Genomic DNA, 23,731 nt, shown 5'->3' on the forward strand with positions numbered 1-23,731 from the left:
TGGGAAGTGTTCACGAAAACATCAACATTCCTCGTCACTACTCTAGAAATCTGCTCGATAGATTTGACAGAGCTGAAAAAGAAATTGAAGAAGAGGAACGAGACAAAGTTGATAAGAATGCCGAAATGAATCTGCCGGAGCAATCCTTGCAGGTTCATACAAACTTTGAGCCTATTCAAAGTATGGCAGTAGAGTCTGAAGAAGTGTTGTCTCAAGAAGAGTCATCTGCCAGAGGAAACAAAGTGCTAAGATCTATGAGGTCTATGCTCTCCTCAATTTAGAAGACCATGTGTCAGACAATGAATTCAAGGGAAGAAGAAAGAGTGGATTTTGGCAATATCTTCAAGATCCTCACTGAGCTGGATAACACTTTGAAGAAGAACAATTATAAGACCCATATTGCGAATGTAAACTTTTCAAAGTTTGAAAAGGATCTCTTCAACCGTCAAAGTGAATTATTGGACATTCAAAGGCACTTCAATGATGAACGCCACAAGGAAACTATGGAGGAATTCTGTCTGATGAAGAATCAGATGGTATAAATGCAGGGTTGCATGAGAAGGAACGACAATGAACGTCAGGAATTTGCTGACTCCATTGCTAGAAAGTTTCAAGCAAAAGAGGATGCAATGGCCAATGCTGAAGGTGCTCAACCTCGACCAATTCAAGGTGAGTCATGTAGAAGAAATGGTGGTGTGTCTACTGGCACAAGATCCAGCCGAGCTCCAACTACTGATGACAATCCTAGGCCAACCAAAAGAGGTGGTGGTCGAAGCGGTGCTGAGCGTGGAGGAAGAAGTGGTGGTGGCCGGAGTAGGCTATCAAATGTTGATCAAGGTGGACGTGCCAGTGTTGGTGAACGTGGAGGAAGATCAAGTGCAGGCGGTCGTGGTGGTCGCGGCTATCCTCATTTCATGAACATGCTTCCCGGGCAAGAGATGAGTCCAACCGATACTCGAGTTAAAAGGGAATAACAATGATTTCTCTTCTTTTACTCTATTTAACTTTATTGAACATGGTTTCTTGATGGTTTTTCGAATATTGATTTTTGATGAATGGTGTAATTTAACAAGGTTTATGTTTATTTACATGATGAATGCATGCTTTGATATATGTATGCAGGTCTGCAATTTCTTCATCAAAAAGGGGGAAATTGTTGGGTCAAATTATTTTGACTAAGTGTTGAAATAATTTAACTTCTGATATTTTGATGATGAAATGACTTGAGTTTTGATACAGGTGTATTGAGACAATACGTTATTAGACTTGGATCTAATGAGGGTCATTAGACCGATTTTGATTTTCATTTGCATAAAATTAGACGCACAGTCTAACTCATCGGAGTTAGACGTGCAGTCTAATAGACGTGTAATTAGACGGACGGTCTAATAGTTACTCAGAATTAGACGTAAGTCTAATAGAATTAGACGTACAGTTTAACTCATCGGAGTTAGACGTGTAGTCTAATAGATGTAAAGAATACGACCCAGGTCTAATGAATACACGGAATTAGACGTAAGTCTAATAGAATTAGACGTACAGTCTAACTCATCGGAGTTAGACGTGTAGTCTAATAGATGTGTAAAGAATTAGACGCAAGTCTAATGAATACACAGAATTAGAAGTAAATCTAATATATTCGGAATTAGACGTACAGTCTAACTCATCGGAGTTAAGCGTGTAGTCTAATATATTTGTAATTAGACGTGTAGTCTAATTAGTGAAAGTTAGACGTGAGTCTAACTCCTTCAGACAAGTCTGAGGTAGAACCAGAATTAGACGTGTAGTCTAACTCAGTGGAGTTAGACGTACCGGTCTAATGGTTAATGAATAATTAGACGTGTAGTCTAATTAGTGAAAGTAGACGTGAGTCTAACTCCTTTAGACAAATCTGAGGTAGAACCGGAATTAGACGTGTAGTCTAACTCAGTGGAGTTAGACGTGCCGGTCTAATGGTTATTGAATAATTAGACGTGTAGTCTAATTAGTGAAAGTTAGACGTGCGTCTAACTCCTTCAGACAAGTCTGAGGTAGAACCGGAATTAGACGTGCAGTCTAACTCAGTAGAGTTAGACGTGTAGTCTAATGGTTATTGAATAATTAGACGTGCAGTCTAATGGTTATTGAATAATTAGACGTGTAGTCTAATTAATGAAAGTTAGACGTGAGTCTAACTCCCTCAGACAAGTCTGAGGTAGAACCGGAATTAGACGTGTAGTCTAACTCAGTGGAGTTAGACGTACCGTCTAATGGTTATTGTAATTAGACGCGAGTCTAATTCTATTAGACCAGGCGGTCTAATAGACGTTTTTCTATTAGACCAGGCGGTCTAATAGACGTTTTTCTATTAGAAGGAAATGACTTATTTCATTAGACTGATTTTCACAATCCGTCTAACTGAAATACGTCTAATGCTTAGTTTAAGCAGTACGCTTGAATCTAGCATTTCTCCTACCCACGTGGTATAGTTGTACCCTAATCCTGCTCCACTTTCTAGTGAAGATTAGTACAACAGCTATATGCATCCAATCAAGGAATGCCACGTAAGAGAATTTTCCTCACGTTACTTGTTTTCAGGTACATCCCTGATGGAATATTCGGCGCACTACTAGTGATGTACGACCACGATCCTTGTGCTCAGAACCTGTTGTGTACAATGGAGGCTTTCCAATGGAAGAGTGTCACATATCATTCTTGAAGATTCGACCGTTAGCTCCTGTTATGTATTTAACCAATCTTAAGGACAACGGACGAAAACACTTTACTGGTCTTTCTTGCCTTAACGAACGAACAAGCAATCTGATTTTGCAGAGAGAGAAACTACTCAATCATCTTACTTACTGAACTTCTTCTGTGAAGCTTCTTTCTGATTGTACTTTGTGTGAATCGAGAGAGAGAATAGAATCAAAACACCTTTAACTGAGTGATATTCTTCATCTTGTAAGAACTTTAAAGTTTTTTAAATGGATGTTAAAAGTACATTTCTCAATGGTTTATTCAATGAGGATGTCTATGTTGAACAACCTCTTAGTTTTCAAAATTATTCTGTACCTAATCATGTTTTCAAATTAGATAAAGCTTTGTATGGTCGTAAGCAAGCTCTTAGAGCTTGGTATGACACTTTGACTACTTTTCTATTTGAGCATTATTTTATAATTGGCACAGTAGATAAAACTCTTTTCAGATTTGTTAAAGATTGACATATTTTACTTGTTCAAATCTATGTGGATGACATCATATTTGGGACAACTAACCCCAATTATGTGAAAAATTTTCTAAGCTGATGCAAGATAAATTTGAGATGAGCATGATGGGAGAAATGACTTTCTTCCTTGGTCTTCAAGTTCGTCAACTTGAATATGTCATCTTCACCAATCAAGTGAAGTATACCAGAGAATTGCTGAAGAAATTCGGCATGGAGAGCTTCTCAGCTACTTCCACTCCCATGAACAAATCCAACAAACTGGACAATGATGAAGATGGTTAGTCGGTCGATATAACTGTCTATCGAGGAATCATAGGATCTCATCTTTCTCTTATAGCCAACCGACCAGACATCTTGTTTTATGTCGACGTCTGTGGAAGATTCCAAGCTAATCCTAAATAATCTTGTTACATAACTGCTAAACGTATTTTGAAATATCTAAAGAGAACTCAAAATGTTGGACTGTGGTATTAGAAGAATTCCAACTTCAACTTAATAAGTTACTCTGATGTAGACTATGTAAGTTACAAGATTGATCGAAAGAGCACCAGTGGAACTTGTTAGTTCCTTGGTGATCGTCTGATATCTTGGTTTAGTAAGAGGTAGATGTCTATCGCCACATGTACAAAAGAAGCAAAATATCTTGCCGTAGGAAGCTGTTGTGCTCATTTGTTGTGGGTCCAACAGTAGTTGAGAGACATTGGCATCGAGGCAAAAGAGTCTCATATCTTTTGTGACAACACTAGCGCTATCACAATTATATAATCCCGGTGTTGCACTCTAGTACGAAGTATATTAACATTCAACACCATATCATTCGGGATCATGTTTCTTAGAAGCATATTCGGCTAGAATATGTGCCAACAGATCAGCAAGAGGACGACATCTTTACGAAGCCACTCCCTGAGACCAAATTTTCTTACTTTAGAAATATTTTAGGTCTTTTATATAGAAATTAATTTAAATATGCACAAATTTAGGGGGAATTTGTTGACTCATTGATAAGCCAAACGTGTTAAGACAGATGTCTTAATTCGTGCTGAAAAGAATAGTCCTCAAAGACGGGTTGTGCTTAAGCAGCTTACAATTTAAGAATACTTAGACGCTGAGACGTTCAACAAACGTCTGATGACACAGTTATTGTTGTAAGTCAGCAGACGCCTTCAAAACAAACATCTTACTAATCTTAAATGTAAGATACACGGACATCGCAGTAAGACGTCTGTCTAAAGTATATCTAAGACATCTATTTAGAATATATATGAGACGTCTATCTAGAATATATCTCATACGACTCGTCTTAAGCCGAAAGGGACAATTTTCTTAATCTTATATATACGATTTCATTTTATATACCCTCAGATAGTGAATGGTCACATTTCAAAATAATTGGAGGGAACATATTTATCTCATTTTATTTTATCTTATAAATATCTCCAGAGACGAATATCATGAAGACACGTGTCTAGCATGATTAAAAATATGACTAACACGCGTGATGGTTCATTACCATACGCATTACCTTAATTAATGTATTTTATTGATGACATCTTTTAATAATGATTTGTATAACATACTTTATTTTAAATAATGACGGTTTATTTTAATGATGTCCTTTGAGACACGTGTCAGTTAGATCCTATAAAATTGTTCAATGCATGCCTAAAATATCTCATATTATCTTTGAGTTTTCTAAAACCCTAAATCCTATAATCTCTCTACCTTCACCTCTAGAATCAAGCTTTCTACTTCATAAACCTTAAAGATGACTTCATTCGCTTAAAACACAATGCAGGTAGATTTTGAGTCGGTGTATGCCTCAGGGATTCCAACGATGGTAGCTATGTTCAGAAGCCTAGAGGCTTCCACGTTCGGAAGTTTCTAGGCAAACCTTTCAAGGTTCACGACCAGGAGGTTTGTGAGTTCTTCCTTACGACAAAGCTAGTCGGAGACAGCGTTTCAGCGACGGTGAATGGCGCTAATATTTCTATCTCCGAAGAGCTGTTTTCCTAGGTTCTTGGGCTTCCAACAGAAGGTATTTCCGTGTTTAAGATTCCGGCCGATGACATATGTTAGGTCAAATTATTTTAACTAAAATAAACTAAACAATAAGCTTATTTTATGTTGACTTTATTTTGATGATTTGTGTTAAAACTCAGTTTAGAATAAAGCTAACATGTCTATTTGTTTGTGTAGGTGCATTAGACTATGCTAATTTAGACGTGATCTAAGCAGGATAAATAGACGTGCAATTGAAGTTAGACGTGGTTTAAAGGGAATCGAAGTTAGACGTGGTAGTTTAACTCCTTTAGACATGGTCTAAAGGGAATCGAAGTTAGACGTGGTTGTCTAACTCCTTTAGACGCGGTCTAAATAGAATCAAAGTTAGACGTGGTAGTCTAAAACCTTTAGACGTACTTTAAAGAGAATCAAAGTTATACGTGGTAGTCTAACTCCTTTAGACGCGATATAAAGGGAATCGAACTTAGATGTGGTAGTCTAACTCCTTTAGATGTGGTCTAAAGAGAATCGAAGTTAGACATGGTAGTCTAACTCCTTTAGATGTGGTCTAAAAGGAATCGAAGTTAGACCTGGTAGTCTAACTCCTTTAGACGCGGTTTAAAGGGAATCGAAGTTAAACGTGGTATTTCAACTCCTTGAGACGCGGTCTAAAAGGAATCGAAGTTAGACGTGGTAGTTTAACTCCTTTAGACGTGGTCTAAAGGGAATTGAAGTTAGAAGTGGTAGTCTAACTCCTTTAGACGTGGTCTAAAGAGAATTGAAGTTAGACGTGGTAGTCTAACTCCTTTAGACGTGGTCTAAAGGGAATCGGAGTTAGACATGGTAGTCTAACTCCTTTAGACGTGGTCTAAAGGGAAACGAAGTTATACGTGGTAGTTTAATCCTTTAGATGAAGTCTAAAGTCTGAAGGATACGTAGTTAGACGAGGTCGTCTAACTCCCATAGACTTGGTCTGAAGGGATACGTAGTTAGACAAGACGTCTAACTCCTTTAGACTTGGTCTGAAGGGATGCATAGTTAGACGAGGACGTCTAACTCCTTTAGACTTGGTCTAATGGAAAGCACACTTAGACGAGGACGTCTAACTCCTTTAAACTTGGTCTAATGGAGAACGTCTAATGCCTTGCTTTAGCAGCCGTCTGAAGAAAGCATACATCTAACCATGATCGACTAGTTGTCTGCTACTCCTACTCCACTCAATTCTATGCCGCCTATTAGCCAGCTAATTGTATCAAATGAATGAACTCCACGTACACGAATATTCTTCCCACTACTTGTCTAGTACAAGACAACTTCAGAGGATATTCGGCGTACTATAGGTTCGGTACAGCCACGATCCATTTGCTTAGAGTCCGCTATATTCTGGTCCTATGGGCGGCCTTTCAACGGACTCTTGCAACGTGTCCCTGAAGAATATTTGACCGTTGGTGTCCTTCTATCACAAATAGATGCTCAAGGACAACAGACGAACAACCGATCTTACCTAACCTTACTGAAGTCACTTGCTTACTGATTCATTCTTGCTCCTACTGATTTCTATCATTCAAGCTTAAGAGAGAAAATCAATTACTGTCTAGTTGTGAGAATATTGTTGAGAATATATTAAATTGAACAGAGATTGTTCTGTTCAACCGAGAGTTAGTTAGCTCAGTAAGTTGTATTCGACTCAAAATATTTAGTGGATATCCTTCCGATTGTGGAATAAGGGGTGACGTAGGAGGATTTATTTCGAACTACATAAACAACTCCCTGTGTTCTTTACTTTTTGCCATTTATTTTACATCGGTTCAAAGCTTCAAATCCGAGGAACACTTCCACAATTGAATCCTATTTACGAGTTTGAAGGATTTGTGAAGAATAGAAATAGATATTAATCCCTCACAGAATTATTATCGAATCGTTTAGGAACAACAACTTCCTTCTGCTGAGAAGGAGTTATCTCATGTTGTTGAGCAGCAGCCGCTTCTCTCTGTTGCTGAGCAACATCAACTTTCTTCAAAAACTGCTGAAGAGAAGGCCCCAAAGGCTATAGAGCAGTACATTTCAAAAGTTGTTGGGGAACTCATTTCCCCGGTTCAAGAGCTGGAGCCCTCCTCTACCCCTCGGCAACTCCACTCAAATGAGCAAAAGACGTCAGTAAATCCACTCAAATGAGTTGAGCATCCTTCTACTCATGTCTACTTGAAGACCGCTTTTGTTCATTATATCTCTCCAGACAAGAAGACATCTGAAGAGAGGCGCTCATCCCTCAAGTCCAAACCATCCACCTCCCTCAAGTCCACTCAAGTGACTCCTTCGTCATCAATGAAATCCCTCCCTGCCAAATATGTTAACTCTAAAGATGAATGAGGATTTCTAAAGGATCTAGGCAAAGAGATCGAAGGTTCTGACGGCGAGTCCCGGGAATTGGTCAATATGCCTCAAGCTCATTCTCTAGAGCGGTCTTCCATTCAGATAAGTCATCGAGCCTCTCCTCTTCGCTCTGTCCCTACAGGTTTTCACCTTGCTTCCTCTAATCCTTCTTCTCCTAAGGACTTGTCGGGGAATGAAGCATCTCCAAAATTTTATTATCAATTCTCTTGCGCCTATGCAGAAGAGCATTGATACTATATTTAAAATGGGGATAAAGGATAAATTTAGGATTCTAGTTGAAGTATTTTATCAAATTTAGAACTCTTCTAATTTTTTTTCATTTCAATAACTCTGTTTACAATATTTTGTTTTATTTAAAACTCTCTCATAGCAGTGTTAATTTATATATAATTTTGTTAAATTAATATTGCCATGTCATTTTTTATTTTTATTTATTTAATATAATTCAAACGCCTAATTATTTTCCTTATCCTCTCGCCTAAATTCTCATATACTCTAATATAATCTAATCTAATATCCAACTGCTCATCCCTCACTTCATAAGAGACCTAACCTGAAGGGAATGTCACGATGATAGTAAAAGTCGTTGTTCTCGCATCTCTGCATAAAGGTGACGAAGTTGAACCGGACGAACGTGGAATGGGTCAATATGAACCCGTGTTTACCCGCGATCCCGAGTAGGGCTTTATGAGTGGGATAGATCGGGAAAAGCTGTAGATATAATAAGCATTGTATTCAAGCACTCCATTATAATGGGTGGCCCTGGTGCTCGCTATCGTGACTTGAGAACCCGATGCGTTTATAATTAAGACAGGTCGTCCCATTTCTTTCATGTGATTTCATATAATTAATTGTAGGATGTTAAATTCTTGAAGGAGGAGAAATATAAACTGAAATTATATTATTGAAAGTTGTTTTCAAACAATTACATCTCCCTTATATAGGAGTTCAATACTAACTAATTAATTAAACTAACTAAATCAGTTACTAACTAATTAACAGTTTAATAAACCGTTAGTTGTTATTTTTACATCCTCCCCTCAAGGAGAAACGTAGTAGAAACAAAGTTTCACCTTGATAAAAACAAGTCGATGAAACATTAAGCTACGATCATGCAACCATTGTCTTCAGCAAGCTCAATTTAACAAGCTTCATTTTTTTAACTATCCAATTTAGACAGCCGAGCAAACCCATTTCAGCAAGCTCCATTTTTTTCCAGCTACCCAACATAGACAGCCGAGCAAGCCCAATTCAGCAAGCTCCATTTTTTCCGAACTACCCAATATAGATAGCTCAATCTTTGTTAGTCCAATCCATAACAATCATCATGAATTGTCTTTTCTTCTTTAGCCACCAGCTTTCCACATTTGTAGCTTTAGTTTTTTTTCTTTACAAAGAAGTCAATTTAGCATTCTTTTGGTTTTGACGAATCTTATCGACAAACCTTTTTTTCCGACGATTACAAGGGAATCTTCCTCCACGGTTTCAAGAACTTCAAAATCTAATTTTGATTCGAAAAAACCGTCCTTGCATGGACAAATATTTTTCAAAGAAGCCAATTTAGCTTTTTTTTCATTCTCAACAAGTCTAATACGATATAGACAAATTCAGTCATCGACGAACGCTCTTGTCCATCCGGCAAGCCTTTAACACTAATATGAAGAAAATGATAATTATCAAATTTGTGTATTCGATCTATCTATCTCAATTCAGCAGAGGCATCACATCCCTACACAAAACAGTTGTGAAACACCAATCGCAATAGAGTTGGATCCACACCACATCTTTCAGCGTTTAGATTCTGGACACAATTACGAATGATCTTCTCTGCAAAAGGATGGGATTCACGGTAAAAATCGCATTCTAGCGATCCAGATTCTAAGGTCATAGGCTTTCAGTAAATGAGATTAATGGAAGAAATCGGTTACTCTTCATCGATCATTGTAGTGTCAAAAATAAACTGTGTTACAACCATAGGATTCTTCTTCGTTTTAGTGTTTTATCTCTTTAAAGAGATCAAAACGTAGAGAAGAAATACCATAAAACTCAGTTTCCTCAAGAAGTCCATTTCGAACTTGTTCTCTCCTTCGTCGTTGTAGATGTAGTGAGCGAATAGGGCAGAATAAACTTCTTGTAAGAAAATTGGATTTCTTTCCATTGATGATTGTTATTTTCTGTGAAATGGATTGGGAAAAGACTCTTCAACTTGAGTTTTTCACTTCCTTCAGGGCAAGTCGTGTTGGCTGGTGGAGCATCCACTTTAGTAGGGGTTGTAGGTATAGAAGCCAGAACGCTTTCAACGTTAAGTGTTTCTTCTTCGCAAGAGGTTGTTCTTACACTGTTTGCTTTATGAAAGCCACTATTCTTGACTATGTTGTAGTTCTTGTCATTATACAGGGGAACTGCACCATGGTTTTACTGATCAAACGCATCTAATTCTTTCTCTTTCCGTAATGTTGATTTGTCTTATTCATCCTCTTTCTATTGCTTGGCATTATGTGCAACTGGCTTCCTTTGAAAGTCATTCTTCCGAGACAGTAAACATTCTAGAATGCATTCTTTGTAGAAAGTATGGCCTTTCTAGAAACATAAGGGGTCAATGAAAGGCTTAAGACAAAGATAGTAGGAATCAAAAGGCTTAATCGAATCACTTCTAAGTCTCTCCTTCTGGGTTCCATTTCCATAACTTGGTTTCTTCTTCTCATCGTAGGTGAAGAAAGCAAGATGGTTATTGTTCTTCAATTGTCTTTGAGGCATCTCGCTACTCAAAAGAGAATTCTTTAATATGGATAGCTCAAGAATATCAACTTCAGATCTGAATACTGCTTTCGATATTGCTGAAATCAAATAATGTTCTCTCCAAGCCTTCTTCAAGAAAACCCTCCTGTATAATCGAAGCCCTTCATGACAGTCTTGTTTGCCGACGTCGTTTGCTTCGGCGTCCTTTGAACGAATCCCATCATTGTATCCATTATCTATATTTGCACCTTGTTCAATGTCAGCTGAGCCGATGCAGATAGTGATCTTGGTCATGAGTTCTAATGAAAACTTTCGAAAAAGTAGAATGCAAGACATTGATCCTACCGGAAACCCTTTTATTATTTCATCAGCAATCTTGATCATGTTCATCATCTTCAACAAGTATTACATAAAACTCATATGAATAAATCCTCTACCGGTGGCGAGAAAGCCACCAATAGAGATAGCGGAATATAGCGATTTGGCTTCATGATCTAAACTGCTCTAATACCATGTTAAATTCTTGAAGGAGGAGAAATGTAAACTGAAATTGTATTATTGAAAGTTGTTTTCAAATAATTACATATCTCTCTTATATAGGAGTTCAATACTAACTAATTAAGTAAACTAACTAAATCAGTTACTAACTAATTAACGGTTTAATAAACCGTTAGTTGTTATTTTTACATAAGATAACCCGCTTTTGTTTGACTACGTACAATGTCGAACAACATGTAAATGATTTTGTCAGTGCTGCAATTTACCAGGTAAATGCTTGAGGGTTGAAGATGTTGAACAATTAAGTAAAATAATTAACAAATTGAATTAATTTTCTTTGCATCCCAGGTAAATGTGTCTAGCTAGAAACATATCAGCAGGACTCAATACTTACGAACTTGGGAATGCATTAGGAATTTCTCAGCACCATGATGCTCATGTTAGTGGCACGACTAAACAATATACAACGAATGATTACTCCAAACGCTTGGTCATTGGAGCTTCTAAGGTGTCTGACCTTTTATTATCAACTACTTATAACTTCTTTCAGGAGAATTTAATCATGGTGGATTTTGTGAAACTAAATATATAGGCTGAAGTTATGACAAGTTAGTCATTGTCTTCTTGCCTTGTGAATTCTAGCTCGAAAGGTCATTGCCAGACTGCATCGTCAGTCTCACTACGTTAGGTTTATACTTGGTTCTTGCAAAATTCTTTTTTTAAAGAAATAATATTTTAGTTTTTAAGTTAATTAATAGGGTGTTATTGACTCTGTTCTTGGGATTGGGATGTCAATAAACAAGGCCTTGAAAGTAATATTTAAATGATTATGTAAAAAAAGCAAGATTGAAGAAGCGGTCATGAATTTATTTGAAACAATATTTCTTTTAAACTTTATTCAAGAGGGAGGAGACGAGGGATTTGTAAGTGTTAATGAATTTCATTTATAAGCTTTAATTTTAATGCATGTGTTAAAAGTCATTATTCAAGTTTTGAATGGGTTGGAGATGCTTTGGGTGTAAGGGGAGAATCGGAAATGGTGGTTAATGGAAGAGAGAGAATCGGATATGGTGGAAGGTGGAAGAGAAGTACTGGGGGTGCAAATGAGGTTAAAAGATTGCTAAGAAAAAATTGATGACATTTAAATATTATATTATATTTAATTATAAAAAATGAAACAATTTAACAAACTTATATATAAATTAACGCCTTTAATTTTAGGGTTTTAAATATAACAAAATAATGCAAGGAAAGGACTTAAAACGACAAAAAAATTAGAAGAGTCCAAAATTTGACAAAAGTGTTCAACTTTAATCTTAAAATTTTCATTTATCCTATTTAAAAAGTTGGAGATCTAAAGGAGCGAACTGTCGCGAACTCCACAGTGATAGTCGACATAGTCTCGACGCAAGGTATTGATAACAAATACATATTTTATACTTCGTTTGAAGTGTCGATGATCTGGAACGAGACAAAGACAACTCTAGAAACCTTTGGTCTTCAACTCATTGAAATCTCCAAGAACACCAGCACTACAGATGTTGAGCGTATTGAATCAGCAAATGCAACAACAAAGCTAGTTGAGGATTCTAGTGTTGTTGCACTTTGCATTCAAGCTACTAATGATGTTGTTGATAATGTTCAAAAGGGGGAAGGGGCCAATCGTGGGGAACCAGTCGATGAGGCCCCCAGTCGATGTGGAGAAGGAAGTTCAAGTCGGGGTCTTCGAACTATAAAGAAGCCAGAACGTCGTGCAGGTCGTGGCGCAGGCCATGGTGTTGGTCGAGGTGAAGAAACACGTGGAAGAGGAAGAGGTTGGGATTCTGAAGAAGCCCGTGGACGAGGAATTGGTCGAGGACTGGTCCAAGTTGGGATTCGGCGAAAAAGAAAACAACCAATGCTGAATTTTCAAGACTAAAAAGGGAGGGAATCTTAAACCTTGTATTTTTTTTTATGTATTTCATATTTATATAAATATATTATTCAATCTCTTGTTCTCTTTTAACTTAGTTTTAACATTTTCAAAAAGGGAGAATTTCTTAGAATAAGTTAAATAACGAAAAATGAATAATTAATTAAAGAAAAATGTTTTAATTCATTAAAATGAACTTAGGTGAATAAAAACAAGTTTAATACGATATAGTTTTAATGATGTGTTCGTGAACAAAACTAAGTTATGAAATTGTTTATGCGCATGTACAACTTATGAAGCGCTAGAAGACGTCTTGCTTCAACAGACGTGTTTGTCTAAAGAAGCGCTAGAAGACGTCTTTCTTCAACAGACGTGTTTATTTGAAGAAGTGTTGGAAGACATCTTACTTCAACAGACATGTTTGTCTGAAGAAGCGTTCAAGACGTCTTGCTTCAACAGAGGTGTTTGTCTGAAGAAGTGTTGGAAGACGTCTTGCTTTAACAAATGTGTTTGTCTGAAGAAGCACTGAAAGACATATTTCTTCAAGAAACGTCTTATTTTGAAGAAGCACGAGTAGACGTCTCACTTTAACAGATGCTCCGGTCTGAAGAAGGGCACAAGAAGACGTCTCATTACAACAGACGCTCTAGTCTATAGAAGCTCGAGCAAATGTCTCACTTCAACAAATGCTTTGTTCTGAAAAAATGCTAGAAAAGTCATCTCACTTCAATAGACGCTTTGGTCTTAAGAAGTGGGCGAGCAAACGTCTCACTTCAACAGACGCTCTGGTCTGAAGAAGTGTGCGACAGGACGTCTCATTTCAACCGACGCTCTGGTTTGAATAAGGGCGCGAGCAGACGTCTCACCTCAACAGACGCTTTGGTCTTAAAAAGCGTGAACATACGTCTTGTTTCAGCAGCCGTTTGAAGAAGAGTCATCTTATCTTCTTAGCTCATCAGCATCGTCTGTTATCAGACGTCTGCCAAGACACCTTAACACGTCAAGATTGTACAATTGCCACGTACTCAAATATTCCTCTAACCTGTGTTGTACCTTCCACTACAACATGATCTACCGAATATTCAGCAGTATAATTCGGTACGCCACGATCCAACGAATATATTCTTATAAAATATTCGACCGTTGCTAGAACTTCAATATAAAATATGATCAAAGTGCAATGACAAACTCTCCTCTCGAACGCACGAATTCTGAATAGCTAATCTTTGTGTGTTTACTTTCTTTAAGATCATTGTGTGATTCACTAAGCTAAGCTCAGCAATTTTTTTACTATTTTTCCTCAGTGAAATTCAGTATTGTAAGTTTAACAAGACTTTGTCTGTTCAACAGAGTGATAACTAGGAGTTCAGAAACATGCAAATGTTAAGACTTACGTATTTGACTGGGTTTGTGTAGTATCTATACGAATCAAAACCTTCTAGTGAAAAACCTTCTGAAAAAAAAGGGGTGACGTAGGAGTTTTATCTCTGAACATCCATAAAACTCCTTTTCTTATTTCATTTCTGCAATATTACAATCATTTATTTGCCGCTTCAAATCATGCACGCATTTCTACACTTGAATTCGTTCAAGAGCTTGCGAAGATTTGTGAAGAATAGAAACAGATCTCAATCTCTAACAGGATTAAAATCGAATTTAAAGTCAAGTTAAGAACAACAATATTCAACCCCCTGCTATTGTTGTACCCGATCCTAACACAAGCACACCCCCATCAAGTTGGTGTCAAGATTGGACCCGATTCACTTGTTCCAACAAACCCTTCTATCACCAAGGCTAGCCAAATGGATTATGATGTTATCCGAATACAACATAGCCTACACAATACAAAAGTCTATCAAAGGAAGCGTTGTTGTAGACTTCCTCGCTGACCAACCTATCATTGTTGAGTCAAACGATGAACTCGAGTTCCCCGACTAGGGAATTATGAGTGTAACATCATACACATGGAAACTGATGTTTGACGGTGCTTTTAAAAAGTAGAGTTACAGAATTGGGATCTTGTTAGTTGACCCGAAATGGACATACAACACAATCTCTATAAAACTCAAATACCCATCACCAATAACGAGTCCAAATACGAGACATGTCTCTTTGTTCTCAAATTGGCTTTTGAAAATGGGCAACTAAGCTAGAAGTCGTTGGTGACCCTAACTTGGTTATATCCCAAGCCAATGGCACGTGAAGTGAAAAGAAAAAACTTGAAACCCTACCACACCTACGTGACCAAAATCACGAAAAAAATGATCATGTATCGTTTGTTCATACTCTAAGAAGTCAAAATCGCTTCACGGATTCCCAAATTCCCGATGGAATCAAGGTCAAACCCTTTCGAATTTAACAATAACAATGCCCTACTTTTGAGAAGGGAGTAGTAACGTATTGTGAGAATATTGTTAAACCTTGGTATGATACTCTCCAGAAGTGTAATGAGTACGGAGAATATCCACCCCACTTATGAGCTAAGGAACGACACGCACTACGCTAGTATTCCACCAATTATGCTTGGATCGCTAACAAGCTTTATCGTTATTTTTTCGACGGTCAAAACATGCTCTACAATGATACTCTTGAACTAAGAGGATCGTGTATAAAGTACATGTATGGACATGCGGCCCACACATGAATTGAATTGTTTTTCCAAGAAAATATTTCTCCTATGATATTTTTGGCAAAACCTCGAACAAGGATCTGTTGCTAGTGCAAAATCTATGATAACATGAAGTATACACAAGCCTCGTTCCTCTACAATATGACATCTCCTTGGACCTTTTCTACATAGGGCATTGATGTTAATGAGAAAATCTATCCCCACGTATCAAATGGACACGAGTTCAAACTCATAGCAATATACTACTTCACTAAATGGGTTGAAGCAGCCTCCTACAAGATCTTGAAATCATATCAAGTGATAAAGTTCATCGCTAGATATATAGTACCTCACACCCTGATTTAAGATAACGGTCAACACTTTCAAGAAAAAGTGTCATAGTTGCTCGACGAATTCAAGATTGAGCACCAAAAATCATTGCCCTACCGACCCCAAACCAATGATGCGATGGAAGCGACAAACAAGAATGTGATTAGGATCATCAAGAAGATGACCATCACGTACAGGGATTGGCACGAGAAGCTACAACATGCCTTATGGGGATATCGTACAACCGCTCGAACTTCGACAAACGAAACTCCATACTCCCTAATTTATGGCATATACCTTATGGTCATCGTACAACCCATAGAGATTGAGATCCCTATCCTAGAGTTCTCATAAAGTGCCACGTTGTCGAAGAAGACTAGCTCAAATCTCGATATGATCAATTAACGTTAATGGAGGATAAAAGGTTAAATACTTTGTGCAAAACCCAAGCCTATCAAAAAAACATGTCATACACCTTCAATAGAAATGTTAAACATAAAACCTAACAGAAGGTGATTTAGTTCTCAAACAAACCCAGGAACTCATAGACCTTAAGGGCAAGTTTCGACCCCAATGTGAAGGACCTTTCCTAATAAATAAAATCATCTCTAGATGAGTTGTCTTCCTATCTACAATAGATGTCTAAGAGTTCATCGCGCCAATAAATCTTGATGCGCTTAAAAGATATTTTGTATAATATCAAGAAACGCGTATTACGGTCTAAGAGCTCGACCTCAAAGGTAGTTTATCGCAATAGAATCCAATCCCATATTTTGTATAAATTGCAACATGGATAAATGACTCATGGTCCGAACTACGGAGACCTGATTCTTCTCTTCAAGAAAAATAAATCGAGAAGATACCATACCTGGACTCACATAAATAAATAAATCCCCCGTCCCTTCCTCAAAAAGAAAGAGAAAATCTTTATACAAAGGAAGAAAACCTTTATCCAATAAAAGTCGATGTCTCAGATTTTAGGAAACAAGTAAGGGTAATGAAAAGTGTATTCCTTCCTTCCAATTAATATTCTTCAAAATAAAACTGAGGATTTCACAATATCCCCTAATTCAAAATATATTGGTTCTTTTATATTTGTAGACGATTATCCGAAGAGTATCCCTCCATAGAAGGTTTTGAGAAAAAAACGTAAATATACCCCGTAAAAGCAAGGCCAAGAGCCCCAAATTAAGAAGGGACACTCCATCCCTACTTTTGTTAAAGAGAGAGGTTTGAAACTCGATACTTTGGGAATAAAAAATAAAAAAAAATGAAAATGCCAAAAAGAGAACTAGAATAAACCCCAAAATATCTAAAAAAAATGAAAAATGTTACTGTGTTGGTTGAGGTTTTAAACCCACCATTCGTGCTCACTAAAAATCTAGTCATGATTACGGCAAGAGCAAAATGTACCGATTTTATCAGATATAACCCGGGAACGAAAAAAGAAAAACTACTCAAGTGGTTGAGGTATTGAAATCACCACCCGTTACTCACTTAGACTCTAGTCATGACTTACATTGTAAGGGAAAAGATGTACCGATTCTATTAGATATACCTGTGAATTGAAAAAAGAAAAAAAAAGAGAAATATGGAAAATTAAAATTTTTAGAATGAGTGAATGTTCCAAAGATGAGGGATATGGTTTGTACACGATCCCGTTTTCAAAACCTAATTGTATTTAGGTACCCTAAACCCTATCTATTGAAAGCTACATGAGATCGTTCATACATGATCACATTTTCAAAACCTAATTGTATTTAGGTACCATAACCCTATTTATTGATAGGTATGTAAGATCGTTCGTACATGATCTCGTTTTAAAACTCTAATTTATTTAGGTACCCTAAACCCTATCTGTTGATAGGTACGTGAGATTGTTCATATACGATTCCAATTTAAAACCATAATTGTTATTATGTATCAAAACACTATTTTTCGATAGGTGGAGACATCGTTCGTAGAAACTCCGCATCTAAAACTCTATTTTTCAATAGGTTGAGAAGTCGTTCTTACATGACTCTGCATTTAAAACTTTATATGTCGATAGTTCGAGACGTCATTCGTACACGATACTGCATCTAAAACCATATCTGTTGATAGGTCAAGACGTCATCCGTACACAACTTCGTCACTAAAACACTATATGTTGATAGGTTGAGATGTCGTTTGTATACGACTTCGTCATTCAAACCCTATTTTTCATAGGTTGAGACGTCATTCTTACACAACTTAGTCACTCAAACCCTATATGTCGATAGGTAGAGATGTCGTTCATACACGATTCCATAGCTCACACCCTATTTGTCGATAGGTCTAGACTTCGTTCATACATAACTCCGTAGCTCAAACTCTATTTGTCGATATGTCGATATGTCATTCATACACGACTACGTAGATATAACCTTATATGTCAATAGGTCGAGACGTCGTTCGTACACGACTACGTAGATCAAATCATATTCGTCGATAGGTAGAGACGTCGTTTGTATAAAACTCTGTACTTAAACCAAATCTGTCAACAAGTGAAGATGTCGTTTGTATACAACTCCAGACTCAAACCCTATATGTCGATAGGTCGAGGCGTCGTTCGTACATTACTCTATAGCTCAAACCCTGTCTGTTGATAGGTCGAGACGTCGTTCGTACACGACTACATAGTTAAAACACTATATGTCGATAGGTCAAGACGTCGTTCGTACACGAATACGTAGTTAAAACACTATATGTCGATAGGTCGAGACGTCGTTCGTACACGACTCTATAGTTCAAACCCTATTCGTCGATAGGTCGAGACATTGTTTGTACACGACTCGGTAGCTCAAACCCTATATGTTGATAGGTCGAGATATTGTTCATACACGACACCATAACTAAAACCCTATATTTTGAATTGTCGAGATGTCATTCGTACATGATTTCGTCATTCAAACCTTATATATTGATAGGTCGAGATGTTGTTCGTACACGACTTTGTAGCTCAAACCTTATCTAGTGATAGGTCGAGACATCGTTCGTACACGACTACATAACTAAAACCATATATGTCGATAGGTTAAGACGTCGTTCGTACATGAATTCGTAGATCAAACCCTATTCATCGATAGGTTGAGACATCGTTCATACACGACTCTATAGCTCAAACCCTATCTTTCGATAGGTCGAGACGTTGTTCGTACACAACTCTATAGATAAAAATGTATATGTCGATAGGTCGACACGTCGTTTGTACACGACTCCGTCACTCAAAACCTATATGCTGATAGGATGAAATGTTGTTCGTACATGACTCCATATCTAAAACCTTATATGTCGATTTGTCAAGACATCGTTCATACACAACTATGTCACTCAAATCCTATATGTCGATAGGTCAAGACGTCGTTCGTACACGACTCCATCATTCAAACCCTATCGCTGGATATGTACCAAAACCCTGTCATCTAAACTAGTACTTCAAACCTTATAGCTTGATAGGTAATCCAAACATTATTACTCGACCGGTACCAAAACACTATCATTCAAACATGTATCTCAAGCCATATCGCTTCATAGGTACCAAAACCCTATCATCCAAATAAGTATCTCAAGCCCTATCGCTCGATAGGTACTAAAACCTTATCATCTAAACAAATACTCGAAACCCTATCGCTCGATAGGTATGTCAAACCCTATCTCTTGATAAGTATATCTTCTCCTGCAACATCACTCACAATTTAACACTACAATGTATAGCCTTGTCTATTGACAAAAAACAGAGATCATTCGTACATGATCCATACAAAACCTTATCCCTCGATAGGTCCTTAAACAAAATTATATCCCTCGATAGGTCCTAAACAAATCGTATCCCTCGATAGGTAAACAAAACCCCGATCTATTGATAAGTACTCAAGAAAACCCTATCTCTCGATAGATGCTCACACAAATTCTTATTTTTCAATAGGTCTTTTCCTCTTAACAAAAGTCTATTTATTGATACCACCATGATTATTTGTATGTGATCACCTTCAACAATTCTTGTTGGTACCCCTATGGAAAGTTTGTTAGCTCCCACAATAACACATACGTCAATGTTACCCTAATTATTTATACATGATCACCTTAGGCACTACTTGTTAGTAATCCCTATAGATAAGTTTTTTAGCTTTCACCAAGACTCATATGTTTATAGTCTTATGATCATATATTATATTTATAATCACCTTAAAAATATTACTTGTTAGTAACCCATATGAAATGTTACAAAAAAAAATTAATGTTCCAAGTATATCTCATAACAATAATCCTAAGTCATTTTTACATGACTAAAACATGAATAATTTATTGGAATTTATGGTAAGTGGGAATTGATGTTTCAATACCTATGATTATCATGAGATTTTATCGATACTTTGTTAAGATTTGTAAAACATGATTCCTCCAGACTTACCCTTGTTAGGATAACTGCTAAATAAAGATCCCTAAGGCAACGCTTGGAAGCACCTCGAAGAATACACACAACATCATCAGGTCACTCAAATCTCAACATGCTACAGTTTAATCTTTTCTTACTCCATCATTGTAAATTGAACAATATCACTTAGTGTAAGATGTCATTCTCGAATCTGTATTTTCAAAACTAGTTTGTTGTATCCAAACTCGATTCGAGAGGGGCACTCTATAAGATAAATATTACCCTCATTTATAATAATAAGATAAATATTTTGATTTATTTTCAAATAAATAAAATTAAAATAATTAACCCCATGGACAAAAACTCAATTAAACAATTAATTTGGACTAATTATTGTGATAATTAATCAAAATAATTGAGGGTAAAGGCCAAAATAAAAAAAAAAATAAAAAATTATTTGGGATAAATATTTTACTTCTTTTGTCTTAAAATAATTTTTGAAAAATAAAGGGGACAAAAGTAAACAATTTAGAATGAAATATGGTCATATTTATTTTTATATTTTTTGTATTTAAAAAATAAAAATTAAAGCTAGAAGGGTGATAGAAAAATCATTTTTAGACAATCCCTTAAGCTTTAAAATAAAAAAATAAATTTGCAATCTAGAATGAAGTCTAAAGAAGAAACCACATCCCTTAGATGGACGTTAAATTATCATTCAACGTCCTAGGTACGCCCGCGTAGCTTGCTAAAAAAAATGATCGCGGGACCAAGAAGTACTGGATCAGCTAACGCTCGTTAGCTGAAACACTAATGGAGCGTCCGATCGCCAACGACGCTTGACGGACCGCTAACGACGGTTAACGTTCACAAAACAATGTCATTTTAGCCTCCAATCGTCTTCCTCACCGCGACGTCAGAAGGATGAGCATGATGTCTCATCTTTTGATTTACCAAAATTGGAATACAATCGATAGTCAACTAAATCGACTAGTTTAAAAGCTGAAATGATCACCCTATTTTGGTGATCATTTCTCCTACATCAATAGGGATGATTCATCCATATTCCAACAAGTAGGATGAAGAACAGAAAAATACCATAATTAGATTTTGACTGACAAGAGGTCTACTCTCCGCTTCAAATCGAAAAAATTCAGAAATCCGCTATTAAAGCTTTAAGCTTTTGGAGTTTTTGAATTTTCATGTAATGCCTTAAATATTGAATCTGAGAAACCTTAAAACTTCCCAAGGTTTAAGGACTGTTCTCCAATCCTTAGTATGATTTCAATCACCCTTTAATTATTATTTCTAGTTTGAATTTTAAATTTTTATATTTGAAATTTCACAAGTTTGTATGTTATTTGGTTATGATGTTTTATAGTTGGAAATCGATCATAGAATCACATATGAACTTTTTTGTGTATGTTAGAAATAATCTATCAACCTAAAACAGAAATACCCAAATTTGAATTTTTTAAAATACAAAAAAATCGTGTTTAATATTCTTGGGTTAATCATCTTGGATCACAGACCATAAAGCATCCCAACATGATTGTAATGATATTGCGTAACTGTTTGGATCATGTTTGATATATCCCGATCATGTTTGATCAAAATCAAAATTTCCAAACTAATTGAAATTTTTTAGTTTTTGAATTGGTCCAAATGAATAACTTTTTTTTGTATCAATAAGGTATATGTAATATAAAGAAGTTATTGGATAACTCCTTACACTTCAATACAACTTTAAAATCTAAAACTCAATTTTTGTTCACAAAAAGTTTTGAACGAATTGATCATCATCTAGGTCGATTGAAACCTTGAGATGATGATCAACATGTTTCTAGGAGTTTTTGGAAGATACCCAAACACTCTTGGATCAAAGAATCTAAGCTTAGATCAAAATTGCAAACTTGTAATTTTGATATTCTTGAGGACCGACCAGTATGATAGCTAAGGACTGAGAGTCCTTAGCACTTCGATAGAGAGACTCTGGTACTTAGACCGAGAGCTCTCGAGCCCAGACTGAGGGTCCTCAAACCCCGATCGATAAAATCGGAACCAAGACATAGGACTCCACTTTTCAAAATCCAAAATAATTTTGTGATTTTGGACTCCAAGGAATTTTCTACAAATCCTAAAAAATTAGAAAATGCATTTTAAATATTTTTAGAATAGTTAAACAAAAATATTTTAACAAGGGCTTGTATGGTATTAATTTATAAACCCTGGTGCCTTTAAAAATGATTGATATTCTTTAAGTATTTCCACCCTTGTTATCATCCGCAACATGTACCATCATATAAATATGATGTTTCAATATTTTAAAAACGCTAAACCTAGAAGCATGACTAGGACCAGATATAACTCCAAACGTAAAAAAACGATTTTTAAAAGAACACTTTATAAGTAGGGATTGTTTTTGAACAATCACGGAGGATTAAGTGCGAAAGCCCTTGAAAATTTGATTTTCGTCCTTAGATTCCCGAGTATCCCCAAACTTCGAAAAAAAACGATACTCTAGTGTAAAATATATTTGTACATGTACACCGTTTTATTGATTTTTTAAAATTAAATATATATCCTTTTAAAATTAAATATATTTAATAAATTTAAACTGAATTTCAAATCAAAGCGTCATTTGATTATAGCAAATCCCTAAATTATTAAAATTTGAATAAAATTAAATATTTTCACATAATTAATTTTAAAAGGCTGCCACATATTATCAAAATCTTTTCAAATAATATTTTATTTCAAAAGATGCTTGACACGCAAATTAAGGTTGAAACCATCGAAACTCGAGTCACCTCGGGTCCCTCTCATATTGTCACGTGTCATCCAAACACATGTTAAACTATGAAAGGAGATTTCCCGGGGTTTTAATATGGCTAGACTATAATCAATAAATATATTATTAATGAGTTTTAAAATTTTCCATTATTTTCCATTTGACTGTAATGGAGATCAACGCAATAAAACTTAAAAGAATATATTAGAGTTGGAAAATAGTTAGTTTATATTAGATTAATAGAAGATAATTAAATTAATTTTATTTAATTTGGATTATTTGGGTAACCCTAACTCAACCCAAATTAAACCCAACCCATACTCAACCCAACCCAAATTAACTTACCAAATTAATATATTGAGTTTGGGTCAACCCAAAATATGCTCACCCTGATAGGATCGGCTTAATCAATAGAGGCGGGGGTAAGGCTATTGATGAAGGCTTAGGAAAAACGGTTTGATAGAAATCTTGTTAAGGATTTAAATCACTTTTTATTCTACGCAAACCCTTGTATACACTTGAAACAAAATCAAGCGCGGAAATATTTACTTAGGTTTGAAGTTGGAAACCAAAAATGAAAAGATGACAAAAAGAAACAACACAACAATTTTTTTATGAATGTTCGGAGAAAACTCTCCTACGTCAGCCCTTCTTCCAACCACCGAAGGATTCACTATAATATGTTTTGAATCAAATACAGTTTGCACGAATAACACACTATTGAACAAAACAGATTCTGTTCAACTTACAATATGATGAATAATATCACTTAGCTAAAACGATGTTTTGATTTTAACTCTCTCTTGATTAACACACAGTAAAGCAGGAAAGCAACTAACAGTTTCAATAGTATAATC

General features: G+C 36.1%; 1 pseudogene; it reads right to left on the bottom strand.

Annotated features, from left to right (window-relative positions):
* Positions 1-9,655: 9,655 nt before the first annotated feature.
* Positions 9,656-10,374, bottom strand: LOC124930257 (annotated as a pseudogene).
* Between the last annotated feature and the right edge of the window lie 13,357 nt (positions 10,375-23,731).

This window comes from Impatiens glandulifera, chromosome 3 (genome assembly GCF_907164915.1).
Source record: "Impatiens glandulifera chromosome 3, dImpGla2.1, whole genome shotgun sequence".
NCBI classification, from domain to species: Eukaryota; Viridiplantae; Streptophyta; class Magnoliopsida; order Ericales; family Balsaminaceae; genus Impatiens; species Impatiens glandulifera.